Genomic DNA, 21,776 nt, shown 5'->3' with positions numbered 1-21,776 from the left:
TCCTGCTATTAGGTGGCGCAGCCAATGTTAAGTATGGACGTCGTTCCCGCTTCGAAATTTGAATTTCTTGCGTCGTTTGCGTAAGTCGTTCGCGAATAGGGCTGGACGTAATTTACGTTCACGTCGAAACCAACGACGTCCTTGCGACGTCATTTGAAGCAATGCACACTGGGATATGTACACGGACGGTGCATGCGCCGTTCGTAAATCACGTCAGGTCATCACATATTAGCATAAAACATGCCCCCCCTTCCACATTTGAATTACGCGTGCTTACGCCGGCCCCATTTACGCTACGCCGCCGCAACTTATGGAGCAAGTGCTTTGTGAATACTGCACTTGCTCCTGTAAGTTACGTCGGCGTAGCGTAAATACGATACGCTGCGCCGCCGTAACATAAAGCGCAGCTACCTGAATCTGCCCCATTGTCTATAAACATTGGGGTGGATTCAGTAAGCAATTGCGTCTGCGTATCCATAGATACGCAGCGCTATTGCTTAGTTGCGCCGGCGTAACGACTTTTCTGTATTCAGAAAGCTCGATATGCCGACTGCAGCCTAAGATATGACTGGCATAAGGCTCTTATGCCGTCGTATCTTAGGCTGCATTCTTACGCTGGCCGCTAGGTGGCGTTCCCGTAGTGATCAGCGTAGAGTATGCAAATTGCATACTCACGCCGATTCACAACCCTACGCGCGCCCGCCGTACGCATTTTACGTCGTTTGCGTTCGTCGGGTTTCGCGTAAAGGCTGCTCCTGCTATTAGCAGGGGCAGCCGATGCTAAGTATACTCGTCGTTCCCGCGTCGCGATGTTTGAAAATTACGTTGTTTGCGTAAGTGAATCGTGAATGGCGCTGGACGCCATTTACGTTCCCGTCGAAGCAAATGACGTCCTTGCGACGTCATTTACCGCAATGCACGTCGGGAAAGTTTACCGACGGAGCATGCGCACTACGTTCGGCGCGGGAACGCGCCTAATTTAAATGATTCCCGCCCCCTACGGGATCATTTACATTGCGCGCGCTTACAGGCAATTTAGCCGGCGCGCCCTCACAATTTACGGAGCTACTGCTCCGTGAATCGAGGGCAGCGCAAAATATTTTCAGGGGGCGCAGGGCAAAATCGTTGCCCTGCGCCCCTGCAAATAGAGCGCAGATCTCTTTGAATCCGGGCCACTGTCTATAAACATTGGGGTTGTTATACTAAAACTGGAGCACTCAGAATCTGGTGCAGCTGTGCACAGTAACCAATCAGCTTCTAACTTCAGCTTGTTCTATGAAGCTTGCGGTGTCTGTGCTCTCTCGCTCTCTCGGGTTAAAGTGGAGCCGCATGACACTCCGCTCTCCCTCCCCCCTCCCGGGTGTGGGCGTTGCTGTGTGTTCTGGGAGGGGAGGGGTGTGGATGAGATCAGCCTCAGCCCTGCACTTCTCTCTGGATGGAGGAAGACTGGTATGTGTGCTGAGTGCAGGAACAGCAGAGGGGACATCAGGTGACAACCCAGGTTGGTGATTTTGTCATGCTTGTATGGGGGGGATGGGGATTGGGGGCAGAGGGCGAGCCCCCTTTATACTGCAGACAATGGGGAGTGCAGCAATGCAGACTCAGCGCTTCTCCCTCCATGTGATGGACACAGAGAAGAGCCCCCCTGCTGGGACCTGAATACCAATCACAGTACATGACGCAGTGTCCGCACCTTCCAGCACAAAACACCTGTGTGACTAGGCTCTGATGGAAGCAGCAATCCCCCCCCCCCAACCCATAGGCTCTACAGGGAGCCGAGACTAGAAACATAGAAGAGCGACGGCAGAAAAAAGACAAAGTAGTCCCCGCTCTGTCCCCTTGGGGGTTATGTACTAAAGCTGGCGTAATTCTGTGTATAAACCAATCAGCTTCCAGGTTTTATCGTCCAAGCTTCATTGAATAAGCTGAAGTTAGAAACTGATTGGCTACCATGCACAGCTGCATCAGATTCTGAGTGCATCAGTTTTACTAACACCCCCCCCATTGTGTTATGTAAGGTCTGTTTTGTTTGCTTTTTCTTCCCCTTTCTTCTTTTCCTTTTTATTTGTGTACTTTGTTTGTCCCGAGCATATGTTTGTCCTTCCTGGGAGTAGAGTGTCCCGAGCACTCCAGTACTTACCTCGGTTCTGAACCATCAACTACTCCACCGGCATGCAACCGATAAACCTCCCACTGCTCTGCTTCCATCGGAGCTTTATCCCTTTTTTTTTTTTAGACAGTACGTTAGTTAGGGACGATAATAACCGCACAGCTGCAGACTGTGATTGAATAGCAGGACCGGGCATTGCGGTGTGCCGAACGCTTATTGCGGACGGGTGCATCACTACAGTCACGGGACGATGGAATGGAAAGAAAAACGCACTGGAGGACATTTAGGACTCCTTTACACTTTGCTTCAAGACACATTAAGGCTGCATTCACACCTTGGCGTACAAAATCGCTGCGTTTTGTCCCGGGAATTGTGGCGACAAATAGCAGCGTTTTGTACCGCGATTTGCGGCGACAAAACGCCGCGATTGTGAATGCAGCCTTCACCCCCTCTATGGAGATGGTTCACACCTTGCTTTTGCTTCAAAAATGTATACCCCATGTAGCTTTAGTGGTGCTTCAAAGCCTCCATAGAAGTTTATAGCAAAGCTCGCTCAAAGTCGCGTAGAAGCCCCACCGACGTCGCGTGGAAGCCCCACCGGCGTCGCGTGGAAGCCCCACCGGCGTCGCGTGGAAGCCCCACCGGCGTCGCGTGGAAGCCCCACCGGCGTCGCGTGGAAGCCCCACCGGCGTCGCGTGGAAGCCCCACCGGCGTCGCGTGGAAGCCCCACCGGCGTCGCGTAGAAGCCCCACCGGCGTCGCGTAGAAGCCCCACCGGCGTCGCGTAGAAGCCCCACCGGCGTCGCGTAGAAGCCCCACCGGCGTCGCGTAGAAGCCCCACCGGCGTCGCGTAGAAGCCCCACCGGCGTCGCGTAGAAGCCCCACCGACGCTTTGGCTTTGCTTCAAAAATTATACCCCATGTAGCTTCAGTGGTGCTTCAAAGCCTCCATAGAAGTTTATAGCAAAGCTCGCTCGAAGCCCCACAGAAGGCAAAATCTGGTGCAGCTCTGCATGGTAGCCAATCCGCTTCTAACTTTAGCTTGTTTAATTAACTGACAGGGAATCCTGGAAGCTGATTGGTTTCTAGGCGCAGCTGCACCAGATTTTGCTTTCTGCAGTTTTAGTAAATGAACTCCTTTTAGTTTGATAAAGTATTGTTTATCATCAACTGCCATATTTTTATTTTTTAACCCTTGGTTACATCTCAGTGCTGCCGATCTCCTGCAGCCTTTTAGCAGCCACTTCCTGTCTGCATGTACTCCACTTCCTGTCTGCATGTACTCCACTTCCTGTCTGCATGTACTCCACTTCCTGGCTACATGGCCTTTCTCAGGTCGGGTTTCCTGATGGTGATAATAGTGGACCCTATGCAGATATCCATAGCCATGTGCACACAGCACAGGTAGGAAAAAGTGGCAGTTAGAGGTTTCTGGGGCTTTTTTTTGTTTGTTTTTTGTTATTTTTTTTAATGGTTTATGCAGATGTGTTTTTCTAATGTAGCCATGCACTTGCAGGTATTTATATATTTGTGTATTGCGTTCAGGGGCATTAATAAAAAAAAAAGCTCCAAAACTGCGTTTGGCGAGAAGCGTATGGGCATACGTTATGTGTATAAACTTGTCCGAACGATTGTGCATGTAAACTTATTATAGTGACTAGAAAAAAAAATATTGTAGCCAATAGAATTCGTTTTTGCGTTCACACGCTCCTGAACCTGATATGCCTGTGAATGTGCGCAGGTACGTGAGATAAGAGCTGTTTTGTTTTCTGGCAGCAGATTTGGCGCATAACTTCATCTGCCTGTGTGTGTGTGTGTGAGAGGTCTAATGTGTGCTGGAATTCCTATCATGACTCCGGGTGACAACACAGCACCACAGTTGGGTGATAAGGACAGAGCGTTGTCACCCTAAAACAGGAAGTGCCTGAACAAGGACCTCCATGGCAGGATCACCAGCTTATCAAAAATGAAGGCTGCAGATTGAAAATGACATTTAAAGATTTAGTGATTGAGTTTGCTCTGCTTTTTATGTAAAGAAGCTTTATGTAGATCTACGGGGCTGAGCCAGGAGAAGCCAGGAAACCGGTATGTGCAGATTGTGTGTCCTGTATGTGATCCTGGAATGAGGACGGTCCTGTATATTGTTCCTCCTATGTATGTACACACTGTATGTGACATGGAGCCGTACTCGCAGCACGGTGTCACCCCCGAGAAATCATTCATCTCGTGTAGTCACTCTCCTTTTATTAGAGCACGTTGGGTCCTGTACTGCCACACCTCCCTATTGTGCCGCCTGTCTAATCGTCATTGTCAGCCCTACTCAACCGTGACTCACCTGTCCCTTCCTGGATGTGGTTTATAATATACGCCACCTGCGGATGTCAGAGTGATGTTGTTGTTTATATTTTTTATTCTCAATTTTATTTATATTTCGCCTCAATATTATTTTTATTCTTCTCTTTTTTTTTTTTTTTTCTTCTTTTTTTTTATTTATATATTTTTATTCTCAATAATGACATTATTTATATTTCGCCTTAATAATAATAATAATATTATTATTGTATATATTTTTGTTTATTTTTCTTCTTGTATTATTGTTTTATATTTATTCTCAATAATAATTTTATTTTATATTTCGCCTCAGTATTATTGGTGTGTGTGTGTGTGTGTGTGTGTGTGTGTGTGTGTGTGTGTGTGTGTGTGTGTGTGTGTGTGTGTGTGTGTGTGTGTGTGTGTGTGTGTGTGTGTGTGTGTGTGTGTATATAAATTTGTTTTTATATCTTTCTTCTTTACATATATATTTTTATTAATAATAATAATTGTATTATTTATAGCGCAAAAAATAAAACCTGCAGAGGTGATTAAATACCACCAAAAGAAAGCTCTATTTGTGATGAGACATAAATCTTATTTGAATACAGTGCTGCACGACTGCGCAATTGTCAGTCAAAGTAATGCAGTGCCGCAAAAAATGGCCTGGTCAGGAAGGGGGGTAAATCTTATGGAGGTCAAGTGGTGGTTATTATTATTAATGATGATGATAATATATTACTACTACTATTATTTATCTTTATATTCTCAGTTTATTAATAATAATAAAACTGGAAATAAAAAGATTAATAATAGTAGTAATAATAATATTATTACTACTATTTATTTTTATTTTCAGTTTTATTATTATTAATAAAACTGAGAATAAAAAGATAAATAGTAGTATTATTAATAATATTACTACTATTTATCGTTATAATAATAATAATAACGATAAATGGTAGTAATATTATTATTATTAAAAATAACACTACTACTATTTATCTTTTTATTCTCAGTTTTATTAATAATAATACTGAAAATAAAGATAAATAATAAATAGTAGTAATAATATTATTACTACTATTTATTTTCAGTTTTATTATTATTAATAAAACTGAGAATAAAATGATAAATAGTAGTAGTAGTAGTATTAATAATAATAATATTACTACTATTTATCGTTATTATAATAATAACGATAAATAGTAGTAATATTATTAATACTTCTACTATTTATCTTTTTATTCTCGGTTTTATTAATAATAATAATAAAACTGAAAATAAATAGTAGTAATTATTATTGTTACTACTATTTATTATTTATCTTTTTATTTTCAGTTTTATTATCATTAATAAAACTGAGAATAAAAAGATAGTATTAATAATAATATTACCACTATTTATCGTTCTAATAATAAAACTGAAAATAAAAAGATAAATAGTAATATTATTACTACTATTCATCTTTTTTTTTGTCAGTTTTCATTATTTTTTGATAATAATATTATTCATAGTATTATAGCTTTTTTTTTTTTTTCCTATCCTCCCATTTTTTTATTATATTGAAATTACAAATAAAAAAAAATTATGAAATTGGGAATAAAAACTATAGGTAGTAGTAATATCTGTTGTCGTCGTCGATTATTGCCCCCACCATCAGAGACTGATTTGCATTCATTAAGTAATTGCAAAGCAATCTCTGGATGGCGCCCTTGCTGAGCGGGTGACCTCCTGTGATCACAATGCAGCAGGGCAGCCACTCCACACAGGACCTGGAAGTAAGTGGAGAAGACTGGAGTGGCAATGTCTAGTGCAGTGATTTCCGGCTTCCAGAGGCATTGTTATGGTGTATACATAGTTGGTCCACGCTGGATCAATGTAACATATCCATACCTGGAATTCCTCTAGAACTGCCTGATAAGGAAGATCACCCTCTGGCTGGAACTGGCTTAACCACTTCCTTACTGGGCACGTATACCCCTTCCTGACCAGGTGAAATTTCAGCTTCTGGCACTGCGTCGCTTTAACTGACAATTGCGCGGTCGTGCGACGTGGCTCCCAAACAAAATTGGCGTCCTTTTTTCCCCACAAATAGAGCTTTCTTTTGGTGGTATTTGATCACCTCTGCGGTTTTTATTTTTTGCGCCATAAACAAAAAAAGAGCGACAATTTTAAAAAAAAGTATTTTTTACTTGTTACTATAATAAATATCCCATTTTTTTTAAAAAAAAATAAATATTTTTTTTCTCAGTTTAGGCCGATACGAATTCTTCTACATATTTTTGGTAAAAAAAAAAAATCGCAATAAGCGCTTACAAAATAGGGGACAGAATTATTATTCATTTTTATTATAATTTTTTTTTACTAGTAATGGCGGTGATCTGAGATTTTTTTTTTTATTGGGACTGCGACGTTATGGCGGACACATCGGACACTTTTGACACATTTTTGGCGCCATTCACATTTATACTGCGATCAGTGCTATAAAAATGCACCGATTACTGTATAAATGTGACTGGCAGTGAAGGGGTTAACACTAGGGGGGCATGGAAGGGGTTAAATGTATTCCCTGGGTGTGTTCTAACTGTGGGGGAACGGGGGTGACTGGGGGAGGTGACCGATGCTGTGTCCCTATGTACAAGGGACACAGATCGGTCTCCTCTCTCCCTGACAGGACGTGGAGCTCTGTGTTTACACACAGAGCTCCACGTCTTGTCCCTGTAGCCGCCGATCGCAAAAGCCTGGCGGACATCACGGCCGCCAGGCACGCGCATCGGCATCTCAGTGCTTCGTGAATACTGCACTTGCCTGTCTAGTTGGGCGTAGCGTATCCTATTTACGATACGCCACCGTAACTTAATGATACGCCATTGTATCTGAACCTGGCCCTTAGGCTGGTCATACTTCGTTTTTTTGTTTTTTGTGCGCCGTTCGTGAAAACATCCCAGTGCGCATGCTCGAAAATCCGCCGCAAAACGTCATTGCTTTCGACGTGAACGTAAATTACGTCCAGCCGCATTCGCGAACGACTTACGCAAACGACGTAAAAATTTCAAAACTCGGCGCGGGAACGACGGCCATACTTAACATAGGATACGCCGCATATAACGGGGGTAACTTTACGCCGGAAAAAGCCGAACGCAAACGTCGTAAAAAAAAAAAAAAGCGCCGGCCGGTCGTTCGTTCGTTTCTGAATCGACGTAAATAGTAATTTGCATATTCCTCGCGCAACTATACGGAAGCACCACCTAGCGGCCAGCCTGAAATTGCAGCCTACGATACGACGGTGTAAGACACTTACACCGGTCGGATCTTGGGCATATCTATGCGTAACTGATTCTCTGAATCGGGCGCATAGATACGACGGCCGGACTCAGAGATACGCCGTCGTATCTCCTATCTGAATCCGGGCCACAGTGTTGGTGGGGGAATCCCTCCCCAGTGCTATTGTGTTCTGCCGACAGGGGAGTCTTCCCTCCTCAGAGAACACAATGATCACTGCTGGCGGCTCTAGACAGTGATTGTACGAATAAAACCCAACAGGCTGGTTGTACGGAAATCAATTGCTACATCAACTTCAGTCGAACCAGCCTACCCATAGATCTATGGCTGGCTTAAGAATGAAGACATTTGCAGTCCACAGTGTGCACATCCAGTGATTGTATGGCAGACGACATATTTGCATTGTTTTGCATCCCATATGTGTCTGTTTATCCAACATGATGAGATCACCCGGCAGGTTGAGCCGTCCCTCGTTGTGTGATGGCCTGAGGCCCGATCACAGGTAAAGGAATACTGAAAGTGGATCTTCAGCCATAACCTGCCTGCTGTGATGTGCAGGGAGCACAACAATCGGGACGAGGGACCGTGTGCGAGAACAATGGGGTGGGCGGCGGCTTAAAGGAAAAACGAATGGAAAGGATTACTTGGGGGTTTGTTTCTAAAAAATAATTGCATAGCTTTAGGTCCTCCAAACCTTCATGAAGATTAATTCTTTGCTAGTCAACCAGCTGTTGTGAGAACGGGGTGAAATTTGAATGTCCTTTTAGAGTGTTTCCTCTTCTGGTTGAATGCTCTTAGGCCACTTTTCACCCTGAGGCACTTAACAGGCGTTTTTGCACTAAAAATAGTGCCTGTAAGCTGCCTCTTCTGTGAAAGCACGGGGGCTTTCACTCTGGGGTGGTGCGCTTGCAAGATGGGGAAAGGTCCTGCCAGCAACATCTTTGGGGTGGTGGGGGAGCGCTGTATACACCTTTTTGGAAGCAGCGCTACGCGGGTGCTTTTAAAAGCACCCTGCTAGCTGCGCCAAACCGCCGCTATAACAGTGGTAAAGCACCGCTAAAACTAACGGCTCTTTACCACTAATGGACCCGCTGCTTCAGTGTAAAAGTGGCCTTAATATTTCCTCTTGTGGTTGAATGCTCTTTGGGTTTCATCCTCCTGGTTGAATGTTTTCTCTTCTGATTCAATGCTCTTAATGTTTCCTCTTCTGGTTGAATGTTTTCTCTTCTGATTCAATGCTCTTAATGTTTCCTCTTCTGGTTGAATGCTCTTAGGGTTTCCTCTTCTTCTGGTTGAATGCTCTTAGGGTTTCCTCTTCTTCTGGTTGAATGCTCTTTGGGTTTCCTCCTCTGGTTGAATGTTTTCTCTTCTGATTGAATGCTCTTAATGTTTCCTCTTCTTATGGTTGAATGCTCTTAATTAGGGTTGTCCCGATACCACTTTTTTAGGACCGAGTACAAGTACCGATACTTTTTTTCAAGTAGTCGCCGATACCGAATACCGATACTTTTTTTAAATGTGTCCCCAAATGCAGCCATGTCCCCCCCATATGCAGCCATGTCCCTCACATATGCAGCAATGTCCCTCTAGCCATGTCCCTCACATATGCAGCCATGTCCCTCTAGCCATGTCCCTCACATATGCAGCCATGTCCCTCTAGCCATGTCCCTCACATATGCAGCCATGTCCCTCACATATGCAGCCATGTCCCTCTAGCCTTGTCCCTCACATATGCAGCCATGTCCCTCACATATGCAGCAATGTCCCTCTAGCCATGTCCCTCACATATGCAGCAATGTCCCTCTAGCCATGTCCCTCGATGCGGCGGCGCGATGTGGCGGCAGCGGCGGGGGGGGAAAGTATTCTATTTAGGTATCGGGGGTATTTGCGCGAGTACGAGTACTCCCGCAAATACTCGGTATCGGTCCCGATACCGATACTGGTATCGGTATCTGGACAACCCTACTCTTAATGTTTCCTCTTCTTATGGTTGAATGCTCTTTAGGGTTTCCTCCTCTGGTTGAATGTTTTCTCTTCTGGTCGAATGCTCTAATGCCCCATACACACGATCGGATTTTCCGTTTTCCGACGGAATTCCGCTCAAGCTTTCCTCTTCTTCTGGTTGAATGCTCCTGGGGTTTCCTCCTCTGGTTGAATGTTTTCTCTTCTGATTGAATGCTCTTTATGTTTCCTCTTCTTCTGGTTGAATGCTCTTAGGGTTTCCTCCTCTGGTTGAATGTTTTTCTCTTCTGGTCGAATGCTCTAATGCCCCGTACACACGATCGGAGCTGACTTTCTCAACGTGTTTCGTAGACCTTGTGTTCACTTCCTCAGGACATATATGGGGTACTGGTCTGAAATAATAAAGATATCCAATTACAATGCAATCAAAGATCACATGTTTCATCGTAATACATGCCCCTTTATCTCTAAGGGCCGGTTCGCCCCAGGATCGTACTGGAATGCGACACGTGTTCCTGTGCGATTCCTACGTGTTCCGGTCCTGATCATTTGAACGGGCTGAAATTGCACCGGAATGCAGAGAAAGTATTGCATGCATTACTTTAAAAAAAAAAAAAAACGTAGTTACGGTGTGGTGGTGGCGGACTTTTCAGGATTCAAACAGGCCGTGAAGAGGTGACCTTTCAACCTCCCTCTGAAAAGCAATCAACTGTGAATCGCTTTTCAGAGGGGTGACAAGCGTGAAGGAGCTCCTCTTGTGTTACAGGGAGATGCATAATCTCGGCCTCTTGACTCTGCACCGTCGTCGGAGCACGGAGGATATTTACTTTTTGTATTGTGCAATACCGCATCTCCCTGCCAAAGGCAATCATCAGTGCCACTTCATGGGATTGTTATTTCCAGCACTTCTCAGCCTGAGGTACCTACATGTAATACCGGTATTCAGCAGGTAATACAGGCAGGATTATTCATAATGTACTAGTGCTCAATTCACCTGCAAGTGACAGCAAGCTGATTTACACTATATTGCCAAAAGTATTGGGACGCCTGCCTTTACACACACATGAACTTTAATGGCATCCCAGTCTTAGTCCGTAGGGTTCAATATTGAGTTGGCTCTTTTGCAGCTATAACATCTTCACTTCTTCTGGGAAGACTGTCCACAAGGTTTAGGAGTGTCTATGGGAATGTTTGACCATTCTTCCAGAAGCACATTTGTGAGGTCAGGCACTGATGTTGGACAAGAAGGCCTGACTTACAGTCTCCATTCTAATTCATCCCAAAGGTGTTCTATCGGGTTGAGGCGCAGGCCAGTCAAGTTCCTCCACCCCAAACTCGCTCATCAATGTCTTTATGGACCTTGCTTTGTGTACTAGTCCAAATCATATGGTGGAAGGGGGGATTATGGTGTGGGGTTGTTTTTCAGGGGTTGGGCTTGGTTCCAATGAATTGCGGTTACCTGCAGGAATTTGCTTTCCACCACTAGATGTCCTCAGCCTTCCAGGTTGAATTTAACCCAGGAAGATTGAGGACATCCTGTGAGTGCAAGATGTCATGGAATCAGCCCCCCCCCCAGTGGGGGTGACACAACGGCGCTCTACACTTTGAAGCGAGTGGTGCTGCCTGATGATGAATCGCCCACCTGTGCCATGGGAGGAGATCTGCAGAGGAAGGGGACCCTACATATCATGTGATTGACCATGAAATCTGGAAAAGGGGAAGTACAGTGGAACCTCGGATTTCGAGCATAATCCGTTCCAGGAGAATGCGCGGAATCCAAAGTACTCGCATATCAAAGCGAGTTTCCCCATTGAAATCAATGGAAATTAAAATAATTAGTTCTGCATTGACTTCAATGGCATGCAATACCGCATGTGTCCAGAGGTGGGGGGCGCCGAGAGCCTTGGAAACGGCGGAAAGGCCCGAGGACAGTTCGGCTGACCTCAGCAAACCTCGGAAAGACTCTGTTCCCAAGCCTTTTCGAGGTTTGTCGAGGTCAGCCGAGCTGGACTTTCCTTGCATTTCCGAACACGATCGGCTCTGGCGCCCACCCGCCTGAGGCCAAACGTGGTACTGCACGACGGCGCTCTACACTCACACACACTGCTGGAGTGAATGGTGCTGCCTGAGACCCCATACACACTATACAACTTTTGTTGTCTGATTTCCTTAAGATTTACCAAAACCATGTAGTGCAAGGGCCTGCCTGATCGCATACAAATTGAACCTTTTTTTTTGGGGGGGGTATTTATTATAGCAAAAAGTACAAAAAATATTGCTTTAAATTTTTCAAAATTGTCGCTCTATTTTTGTTTATAGCGCAAAAAACAAAAACCGCAGAGGTGATCAAATACCACCAAAAGAAAGCTCTATTTGTGGGGAAAAAAGGACGCCAATTTTGTTTGGGTGCCACGCCGCACGACCGCGCAATTGTCAGTTAAAGCGTCGCAGTGCCGAATCGCAAAAAAGTGCTCTGGTCTTTGGCCAGCCAAATGGTCCGGGGCTGAAGTGGTTGAAATGCTTTTTGTTTTTAATCTGTGTTACTTGAATACACAAGCGATATGAATTATTAATAGTAACTGCAATTCCCTTTTGTAAATTCCACACCAGGCGCTGATCTCCTAATATAGCCTTGTCATTAACTGTAAGAGGTTTTCAAAAAAATAATTTGTGTCCAAACGTGTTTCGGCCTAATGAAAGTTAAATGAGTTCGGGTTTGTTGGCAGGCATTGTGTTGTTCTTTTATTGAGGAATGAAGGTTGTCCGGGCAGCACACAAGGAATCTCTGGGAATAGGAGGACTCTTGTAGAGCCGGGGACTGCTCTCCGTGTGCAGACAGAGGTCATTGTTCTAGAAACTCCCAGAATAATATAACCAGAAAAAGATGTGAGGACAACGGGACGGGGCGTTTTTTTTTTTTTTTTTAAAGCAGCCCTGTCAAGTCTGATGCCGCGTACACACGACCGTTATTCATGTCATGAAAAAAAAACGAAATTTTTCTCGATGTGAGTTGTCGTGATTCCTCTCAAGCTTGCCTTGCATACACACAATCGTGAAAAAAAATGCTCGAGCATAGCACTGCCAAAAAAGTAGTTTTTTTTTTCGTTTGTTATTTTCGTTTTTTTTTTTTTTTTTTTGTTTCATTCGTTTAATTTTTTCGTTTTTTTTTTTTTTTTGAAAAGGCAAAAAACAAATAAAACGGGAAAAAAAAGAAATTTCCGAAAAAAACGAAAAACAATTTTTTTTCCGGAAATTCTAAAAGAAGAAAAAGTTTTTGAATTTCCGGGGAAAAAAAAAAAAAAATACGAAAATAACAAACGAAAAAAACGACTTTTTTGGCAGTACCGCGCTATGCTCGAGCATTGTTTTTCGTTTTTTTCGGAAATTTTTTTTTTTCCATTTAATTCGTTTTTTTGCTTTTTCGAAAAAAAAAAAAAAAAAGTTTTTTTCGATTTTCCCAGAAAAATTTAAAAACGAATGAAACAAAAAAAAAAGTTTTTGAATTTCCGAAAAAAAAAATTATGAAAATAACAAACGAAAAAAACGAAATTTCCAATTTTAGATTATCGAACTTTAGATTTTTAAATGTTACAATTTCGAAATTTCAATTTTTTTTTAATTTTCGAATATCTTAAATTCCGAATTTAAAAAATGTCAGGTTTTTATCATTTTCAAATTTTTCAATTTTCGAAATATCGAATTTTCACTTTTTTTTTTTTTTTTTTTTTAATTTTTCGAATTTTGTAATTTTCAAAATTCGTAATTTCCCAGAGCGTCTTTCAGGACAGCACCTCGAGAGATAGTGGCTCCTCCCTCTCCAACAGGAAACACCTTCATTCCAAACTTTAAAGGGAGGCTCCTCCCAGCACACTTCAGTTTTTTGTGTTTCCTCCGACCCGGAGGGAACATCTTCAAGGGAGTTCTTAGAGGCCAGGGAAGCCCTGGATTACTCCCGTTTTTTCATACCTTTTTCAGGCCAAGAGCCTGGGAGACTCCGCTCCCCGAGCTACCCGTTCGGCGACGGTAGTAGCCGGGCTTTCCCCTTCCAGGTATCCGGGGTCCGGGTGCTACAGGCAGGCGAGGTGTGCTCAGTGGAGCCGCAAACAGCAGGGGATGGCGTCCGGCGGCCGCGCGCGCGATTCGCGCCATTCTGTTTACAGCGCGGGCGCCGGCCGATGCGTCATTTCCGGCGCGCCGGCCAGGAAGGGGCGGAGCGGGAGCTGGTGCCGATTTCCGCTTCCGGTCCGGCGCAACGGCGCTATAGGTCTCCGGAAGCCGGTCAGTGAAGCCACGAGTGAAGCGCTGGTATTCTGCGATGGAGACAGCAGAGAATCCAGCGGTGGGGACAGGCACAGGCACCAGCAAGACCTCGGCGGGAAGCAGCACAGTGAGTGTTTTTCCTTCCTTATGAGTTCTGCCTGTTTTTTCCTTTTTTTACTGTCAGGTGGATGGTCAGTCTCAAAATCCTTTTTTTCTCCCCCCCAGTGGTTTGGGGGCCTGTCGGGGCACTGGTTGGTCTTTATTTCTTTCCTAGTGCACCTATTATGGGGGTCCATAAGTGTGAACAGGGTTTCTCACTAAGGTCTCCCTGCCTTCCCTTCCCTGTTGTTTTTTTTTCCTTGCAGGCTAAGTCTGACTCTAAAAAGAGATGCCCATCATGTAAAACTAAGATGAGTGACAGCTGGAAGAAGGCACTTTGTAAACCATGCATTGATTCTTTGATACAGGAGGAGTCAGCCGCTATGCGGGATGAACTGATTTCCTCAGCAAAGAAAGAACTACTGTCCACATTTCAGTCCTTACGTGAGTCATTAGTTCCGCCTACCACCCCTCTAGCCTCCACTTCCCAATCCTCTCAGGATTCAGTGTCAGTACCGGAACTGATTTTGGGAGCAGGTGAAGCAGGTCCCGGGGAAGGGGGCTCTCAGGTACCAGACAGCGAGGACTCAGAGGAGTCAGAAGGGGAGTCTGTGGGGCACCCCTCAAAATTTAAACTATCCCTGGAGGAAGTGGACGGCTTAATCAGGGCTATTCATTTAACTCTAGGCCTGAGTGAGGAAAAAAGGGATCTAACCTTGCATGACCGCATGTATGCGGGTCTGGGTGAGTCAAAGGGGCGGGTCATTCCGGTCCATTCAGTGATTTCTGAGACCATAGTTAGAGAATGGCAGGACCCAGAGAAAAAACCCTTTTTCCCTAAAGCACATAAGAGGCGCTTTCCCTTTGAGGAGGATCAAACAGCAGTTTGGAATAAAGTTCCAAAACTCGATGCGGCTTTTTCGCAAGTATCTAGGTCCACGGACCTAGCCTTTGAGGACATGGGCGTTCTAAGGGACCCCATGGATAAGCGCATGGATCTCCTCCTCAAAAGATCTTGGCAGTCAATCATGAATGGTTTAAAGCCCGCCATGGCCACAACCTGTGTTGCCCGGAATCTAGAATTCTGGACAAGTCAGCTGAAGAATCATATTTCGGCTGATTCGTCGAAGGAGGAGATTCTGGAATCGTTTTCTACTCTGACCGCGGCAGTAGCCTACATTGCAGATGCCTCAGTGGAGGCCATTAAAATGTCAGCAAGGTCAGCGGCCCTGGCTAATTCGGCCAGGAGGGCGCTTTGGCTAAAGACCTGGCCAGGGGATGCCGCATCAAAGAACAAACTTTGCGGTATCCCTTTCTCAGGAGATCTCTTATTTGGTCCAGACTTAGATAATATCCTGGACAGGACCGCAGATAGAAAGAAATCTTTCCCGGTCAAAAGGAAAAGGCAGCCCCCTAGACGTTTTTTTCGTCAGCAAAGGGCACAAGATAAGGGTAACAAACCCCAAGGGGACAGGAGAGGTTGGGCACAGAAAGCCAAAGAAAAGAAGGGAATCCTTTTCAATCCTCCTGCACAGCCCCAAAAAACGCAATGACTCGGCGTCCCGGGTTGGCGGAAGATTACAAAGGTTTCTTCCGCGATGGTCAGAGATAACCACCAATCAGTACATTCTGACCACCCTGTCCTGGGGTTACGAGATAGAGTTTTCAGAAACTCCACCCCAAAGATTTCTGGTGACGAATTTCCCGAAGGATCCAGCAAAATCCCTGGCCATGAAATCCTCTTTAAAGGAGTTGAGGCAGCAGGGGGTAATAATAGAGGTACCTCAGGCAGAACAAGGCCGGGGTTTCTACTCCCATATTTTCCTGGTAAGGAAACCGACAGGGAAATTCAGGATGATCTTAAACCTGAAACCCCTAAACAGGTCAGTCAGGTACAGGAGGTTCAAAATGGACTCTATTTTCTCGGTCCGAAATTTATTGACGCCAGGTTGCTTCATGGCGTCGATAGATTTAAGGGACGCCTACCTGCACATCCCGATCTCTCCGCAATCCCAAAGATACCTCAGGTTTGCGGTAAGGAGAGGGGGGATAGTTCAGCATCTGCAGTACAGGGCTCTGCCTTTCGGGCTCTCATCCTCACCCCGGGTGTTTACCAAGGTGATGGCGGAAGCCTTGGCCCCGCTGCGGTTACAGGGAGTAGCAGTGGTCCCATATCTAGACGACCTGCTATTTTTTGCCCCGTCAAGGGAAAAATTACTGATAGACGTGGCCACGGCTCAGACTCACCTGGAGTCCCTGGGATGGATCCTGAACCTCCAGAAATCCTCATTGGTACCTGCTCAGGATATTCTGTTTCTAGGATTTCAGGTGAACTCGCTGAGCCAAAGTATATTTCTGCCCCAAGAAAAAAAGATCAAGGTCCACGAGACAATCTCTCGACTTCAGTCCTATCAACCCATATCCATAAGGCAAATAATGGCGGCGTTAGGACTATTAACCTCAACCATGCCTGCAATCCAGTGGGCAAGGCTGCATGTTCGGTGCCTACAAAGTTTTCTGTTAAAGTCATGGGATCACAACCTCAATTCCCTGGACAGTCTAGTAAAGATTCCATCTCGGGTAAAAAGATCCCTATATTGGTGGAAGGACAAAAGGGTGCTCTCGAGAGGTCTGAGTTGGTCCTTTCCGGTGGGGGAAAGGATAACGACAGATGCCAGTGCCTGGGGATGGGGAGCCCATTTGGGAAAGAACTTTGTTCAGGGCCGATGGTCAAAGGAGGAATCAGCCCGATCCTCGAACTGGAGGGAGTTGAGAGCAGTCTCATTAGCTCTAGAGAGGTTTGCTCCGGGTCTTCTAGACCAACATGTCCAGGTGTTGACGGACAACGCTACGGCCGTAGCGTATTTGAACAGGCAGGGGGGCACCAGAAGCAAGTCCCTGCTGATGTTGGCCGAAAGCACTCTATTATGGGCAGAAAAAAATCTGCGATCCCTCTCGGCAATACACCTGAAGGGATCCCTGAATGGGGTGGCAGATTTTCTGAGCAGGCGTCAGGTTCAGGAGTCGGAGTGGTCTCTAAACCCCGAAGTCTTTGCAGAAATAGTCAGCAAGTGGGGTCAACCAGAGGTGGACTTATTTGCTTCGAGAGAAAACTCCCAGGTACCTCTGTTTTTTTCCCTAAACAGACTGGAGGGCTCCTTAGGGGTGGATGCCCTGGCGCATCCCTGGGGATTTCATCTCTCCTTCGCTTTCCCCCCGTTCCAACTGATTCCACTGGTCCTGAGAAAGATTCAGAAGGAAGGAGTCCCAGTAATCCTGATTGCTCCGTTTTGGCCCAAGAGACCATGGTTCTCGACACTCCTAAGCATGGCTACAAGACCATGTTGGCACCTACCTTGCAGGTCAGATCTTCTGAGTCAGGGTCCAGTGTGTCATCCGGACGTATCCAGGCTCTCCCTTTCAGCTTGGTTTCTGAAAGAAAGATCCTAGAGGATAAGGGGTTTTCGGATCGGTTAGTGTCTACCCTATTAAATAGCAGGAAGAAGGTCACAAGAGCCATCTACGCTAAAGTTTGGAGAGTATTTACGTCCTGGTGTCACACTGCTAACATGGAACCTAGCAGTTTGAGGGCCATTCTAGAATTTTTGCAAAACGGAGCAGATATGGGGTTAGCGGTCAGCACTCTGAAAGTGCAGGTATCCGCCTTAGCAGTCTTCCTAGAAAGATCAATAGCCTCCGAACCGTTGGTATCAAGGTTCTTTAGAGCCCTCTCGAGGGCTAGGCCGCCACAGGTCAGGGGTTTCCCGAAGTGGGATTTGTCAATTGTTTTGAAAGCTTTAGCTGGAAAGCCTTTTGAACCTTTGGGTGATGCTTCTCTTAGAGATGCTACCTTAAAGGTTCTTTTTTTGGTCGCTATCACCTCAGCCCGTAGGGTGAGCGAACTACAGGCCCTGTCAATAAGGGAACCGTATTTTTCTTTATTTTCGGATAGGGTTGTGCTTAGAACAGACCCAAAATTCTTACCCAAGGTAGCCTCAGCGGCCAATCGAGCTCAAGAGATTGTGCTACCTACGTTTTGTTCAAACCCCTCGGGGGAAAAAGAATCGTTTTTTCACATGCTAGATGTGAGAAGGGCTCTGGTATGCTACCTTAAAATAACAGAGTCCTTCAGACAATCAGATTCACTGTTTGTTTTATTTGGGGGCAAAAGAAGGGGCCATCCAGCCTCAAAGGGCACGATAGCCAGATGGTTAAAGCTAGCCGTCAGGGAGGCCTATTTGCATGCGAAGATTGTCCCACCAGATGGGATCTGTGCCCACTCTACAAGAGCGCTTGCGACCTCATGGGCAGAGAGAGCTGGTGCCACCCCGGAACAAATCTGCAGGGCGGCGACGTGGTCAAGCTTTAACACGTTTATACGGCATTATAGATTGGACCTGATTTCTGCCAAGGACCAAGCATTTGGCAGAAAGGTCCTACAAGCTGTTGTCCCGCCCTAAGGTGGTAAGTCTCTGGTATCCTCTCGAGGTGCTGTCCTGAAAGACGCTCTGGGAAAAAGCAAGTTAGGCTTACCGGTAACTTGTTTTCCAGAAGTCTTTCAGGACAGCAGCAACCCGCCCGTTTGAGATACTTGTTAAATGTGCCATGCTGTGACTAACCTATGTGTTTATATGTTCCAGCCGGGGCCGGAGGTTTCTCGGTAACAACTGAAGTGTGCTGGGAGGAGCCTCCCTTTAAAGTTTGGAATGAAGGTGTTTCCTGTTGGAGAGGGAGGAGCCACTATCTCTCGAGGTGCTGTCCTGAAAGACTTCTGGAAAACAAGTTACCGGTAAGCCTAACTTGCTTTTTTCAATTTTTTTTTTTTTTTTTTTTTTATTCGAAATTTCGAAATCCAAATTTCCATAAATCTGAATTTCATAAATGAAAAAATTCGGAAATACGAAAACATTTTAATTCGAAAATTTGGGATTTCAGAATTTCTAAAGTTCTAAAATTAAAAAAATCAAAAATTCCACAATTTCGAAAATTCTGAATTTCGAAAAACTCGAACATTCAGATTTTTTTTTTAATTTTCGAAAATTTGAAAATTTGAAATTTGAAAATTCGAAAATGAAAAATTTGAAATTTAAAAAAACGATTTTCGTATTTCCGAAAATCCGAAATACGAAAATTTGGAAATTGAAAAATACGAAAGTCCGAAAGTAAGTACAAATTTTCGTATTAACAAATTTTCATTAAAAAACGAATTAGAAACTAAACGAATTTCACATGTCTAGCGGTGACGTACAACACGTACGACAGCACTATAAAGGGGAAGTTCCATTTGAATGGCGCCCCCCTTTGGGCGTCTTATAACTTGCTTCTGAGCATGCGCGTTCCCCCCCCCCCCCCCCTCGTTAACCACTTGTCCACCGAGGACGTCCTGGACTCTGTGCGGTGATATCTGAATGATGGGTGCAGCTACAGGCATCATTCAGATATCGCCGTCTTCAGCCGCCGATTCTGTGCACGATAAGAATGATCATAGCGGCAGTTACGCCGCCGCCATCCGGTGCTTCTCCGGGCTCTCCCTTGCCAGAACAAATCGCCGGGCGCCGGCTCACGACGATAGAGATTTCCGGTGACCAGATGGTTGGTCACCAGCAGGGCCGGACTTACCATTGTGCTTGGCAAAAAATAAAAGAACAAAAGCTGGACAGCCGCACTCCAAAATTTTTTTTTTTTTAAAAGAGATGTCTTTATTTTCAACTGTGCATACAGTCACTGCAAGCCCACAAAAATCAGTATGGCCAACGTTTCGCACTGGCGTCAGTGCTTAGTCATGGCTAGACTGGGCCCCGGGAGGAGGAAGAGCAGGAAGAGCCATGCCGCTGCTGATGAAGAGGTAAGAAGTCCCCTTCACCCCCGCGCTCAAAAACTACGATCGGCGTCCCCCCCCCCCCCCTTTACAAAATTGATCAGCTTCGATCCCGGCGGCACCCCCCCCACTCAACAACTTCGACCCCCACTTCTCGGCTCAATCAACACTCAAGCCCAGGGGCCCCCACCACCCCTAAGTCCTGCCCTGGTCACCAGTCATCTCTATGACTGTCGGAGGCCCGGGACGCGACGTCGTGACGTCACCCTCAGGTACCCGGAAGTAAACAACGTGGCATGAGATCAGTAAAATTTTTTTTCACAATCTCATGCTTTCAAGCCTGGAGGAGAGATGTGAGGTCTCATTGACCCCACATCTCTCCATAAAGAGGACCTGTCACAGTGATTCCTATTACAAGGGATGTTTACATAGGAAAAAAAAAAAAAAAATGATTGTTACACTTTTTTTTTACAACGCCCCTGTCCCTAGTAGCTCGCGCTCAGAAGCGAACACGCATGAAAGTTCCGCCCACATATGTAAACGCTCTTCAAACCCCACATGTGAGGTATCTCCACATGCGTTAGAGCGTGTGCAACACTTCTAGCACTAGACCTCCTCTGTAACTCGAAAATAGTAACCTGTAAAAAAATAAATAAATTAAAGCCTCGCCTATGTAGATTTTTAAGTACCGAAGTTTGGCGCCATTCCATGTGTGTGCACAATTTTAAAGCGTGACATGTTGGGTATCTATTTACTCAGCGTAACATCATCTTTCACATTATACCAAAAAAATTGGGCTAACTTTACTGTTTTGTTGTTTTTTTTTTTTTTTTAATTCATGAAACCGTTTTTATTTTCCCCCAAAAAAGGCGTTTGAAAAATGATTGCGCAAATACCGTGCGAGGTGGAAAAAAGTTGCAATGTCTGCCATTTTATTCCCTAGGGTGTCTGCTAAAAAAAAATATATAATGTTTGGGGGTTCTGATTAATTTTCTAGCAAAAAAAAATTGTGATATTTTTTTTTACATGAAGGAGAGAAGTGCAAGAATAGGCGCGGTGGACAAGTGGTTAAAGCGTACACCTGACCGTTTTTGCACGACATGACAAAGAGTAATGTGAAAAAAGAGCAGGTTCTAAAAAAAAAATTGGGCATTTTTCTCATGGAGAAAAATGCTCTGGAGCCTACACATGACCGTTTTTCACAACAAATTTAACAAAAAATTACATTTTTCTCGTCATGAAAAATGGTCGTGTGTACGCGGCATCAAAGTTGAATTTCAAGGACCATTCCAAAATGAACCTTCCACTGGGGTTCCCCCTCCCCCCAATTTTTCTATAAAGTACCAGTAAAAAGTTTTCCCTGTACCAACATAATTGCAAACATGTGGTAGTGTGCCACGGATTAGCCACATCAAAGAAAAATTTTGGTAAATGTTTAGTACAATTTTCCTTTTGCCTGGCGCCAACATGACGGCTAACACGTGGTAATATGATGCCATGAATTGGCCCCACCAAAGCAAAAATAAAAAGTATTTGATACAATTTTCTTTTTGCCTGGCACCAACATGGAAGCATTCATATGCAGCCCGTTCAAATGAAAATTTCAGTTAATTTTTAGTACGATTTTTTTCCTTTTTCCCTGAAGCCAATCGTGGCGCCGTACATATGGTAATAAAATGCCCTTCAAAGGAAAATTACGGTAAGCATTTGCACTTTTCTTTTTGCTTGTTGCCAACATTCAACCTACATATGGTAGTACACTGCCATGGCTTGGCCCCATCAAGAATTACGGTAAGTATTTAACTACCGTATTTATTGGAGTATAGCGCGCTCCCGCGTATAGCGCGCACCCCTAAAGTTGCCCCGAAATTCCTGTGGGAAAAATATTCTTGTACTTACAGTTTTGGTGTCTTGCGCGGCGTCCATCGGCGGCC

The 21,776-nt window shown here is 44.9% G+C and overlaps 1 protein-coding gene across 2 annotated transcripts in view; it reads left to right on the top strand.

Annotated features, from left to right (window-relative positions):
• The first annotated feature begins 1,397 nt into the window (after positions 1-1,397).
• The window catches only part of PLD2 (phospholipase D2), a 129,424-nt gene continuing 109,045 nt past the window's right edge, over positions 1,398-21,776 (top strand). For both annotated transcript variants that reach the window (XM_040346903.1, XM_040346902.1), the window contains exon 1: positions 1,398-1,501. The gene's annotated coding sequence lies outside the window, so the exon portion shown is untranslated. The remainder of the gene's footprint in view (positions 1,502-21,776) is intronic.

Source organism: Rana temporaria, chromosome 3 (assembly GCF_905171775.1).
Source record: "Rana temporaria chromosome 3, aRanTem1.1, whole genome shotgun sequence".
Classification (NCBI taxonomy): domain Eukaryota; kingdom Metazoa; phylum Chordata; class Amphibia; order Anura; family Ranidae; genus Rana; species Rana temporaria.
The sequence above is the reverse complement of the archived record's forward strand: the minus strand, read 5'-3'. Positions and strand labels throughout refer to the sequence as shown.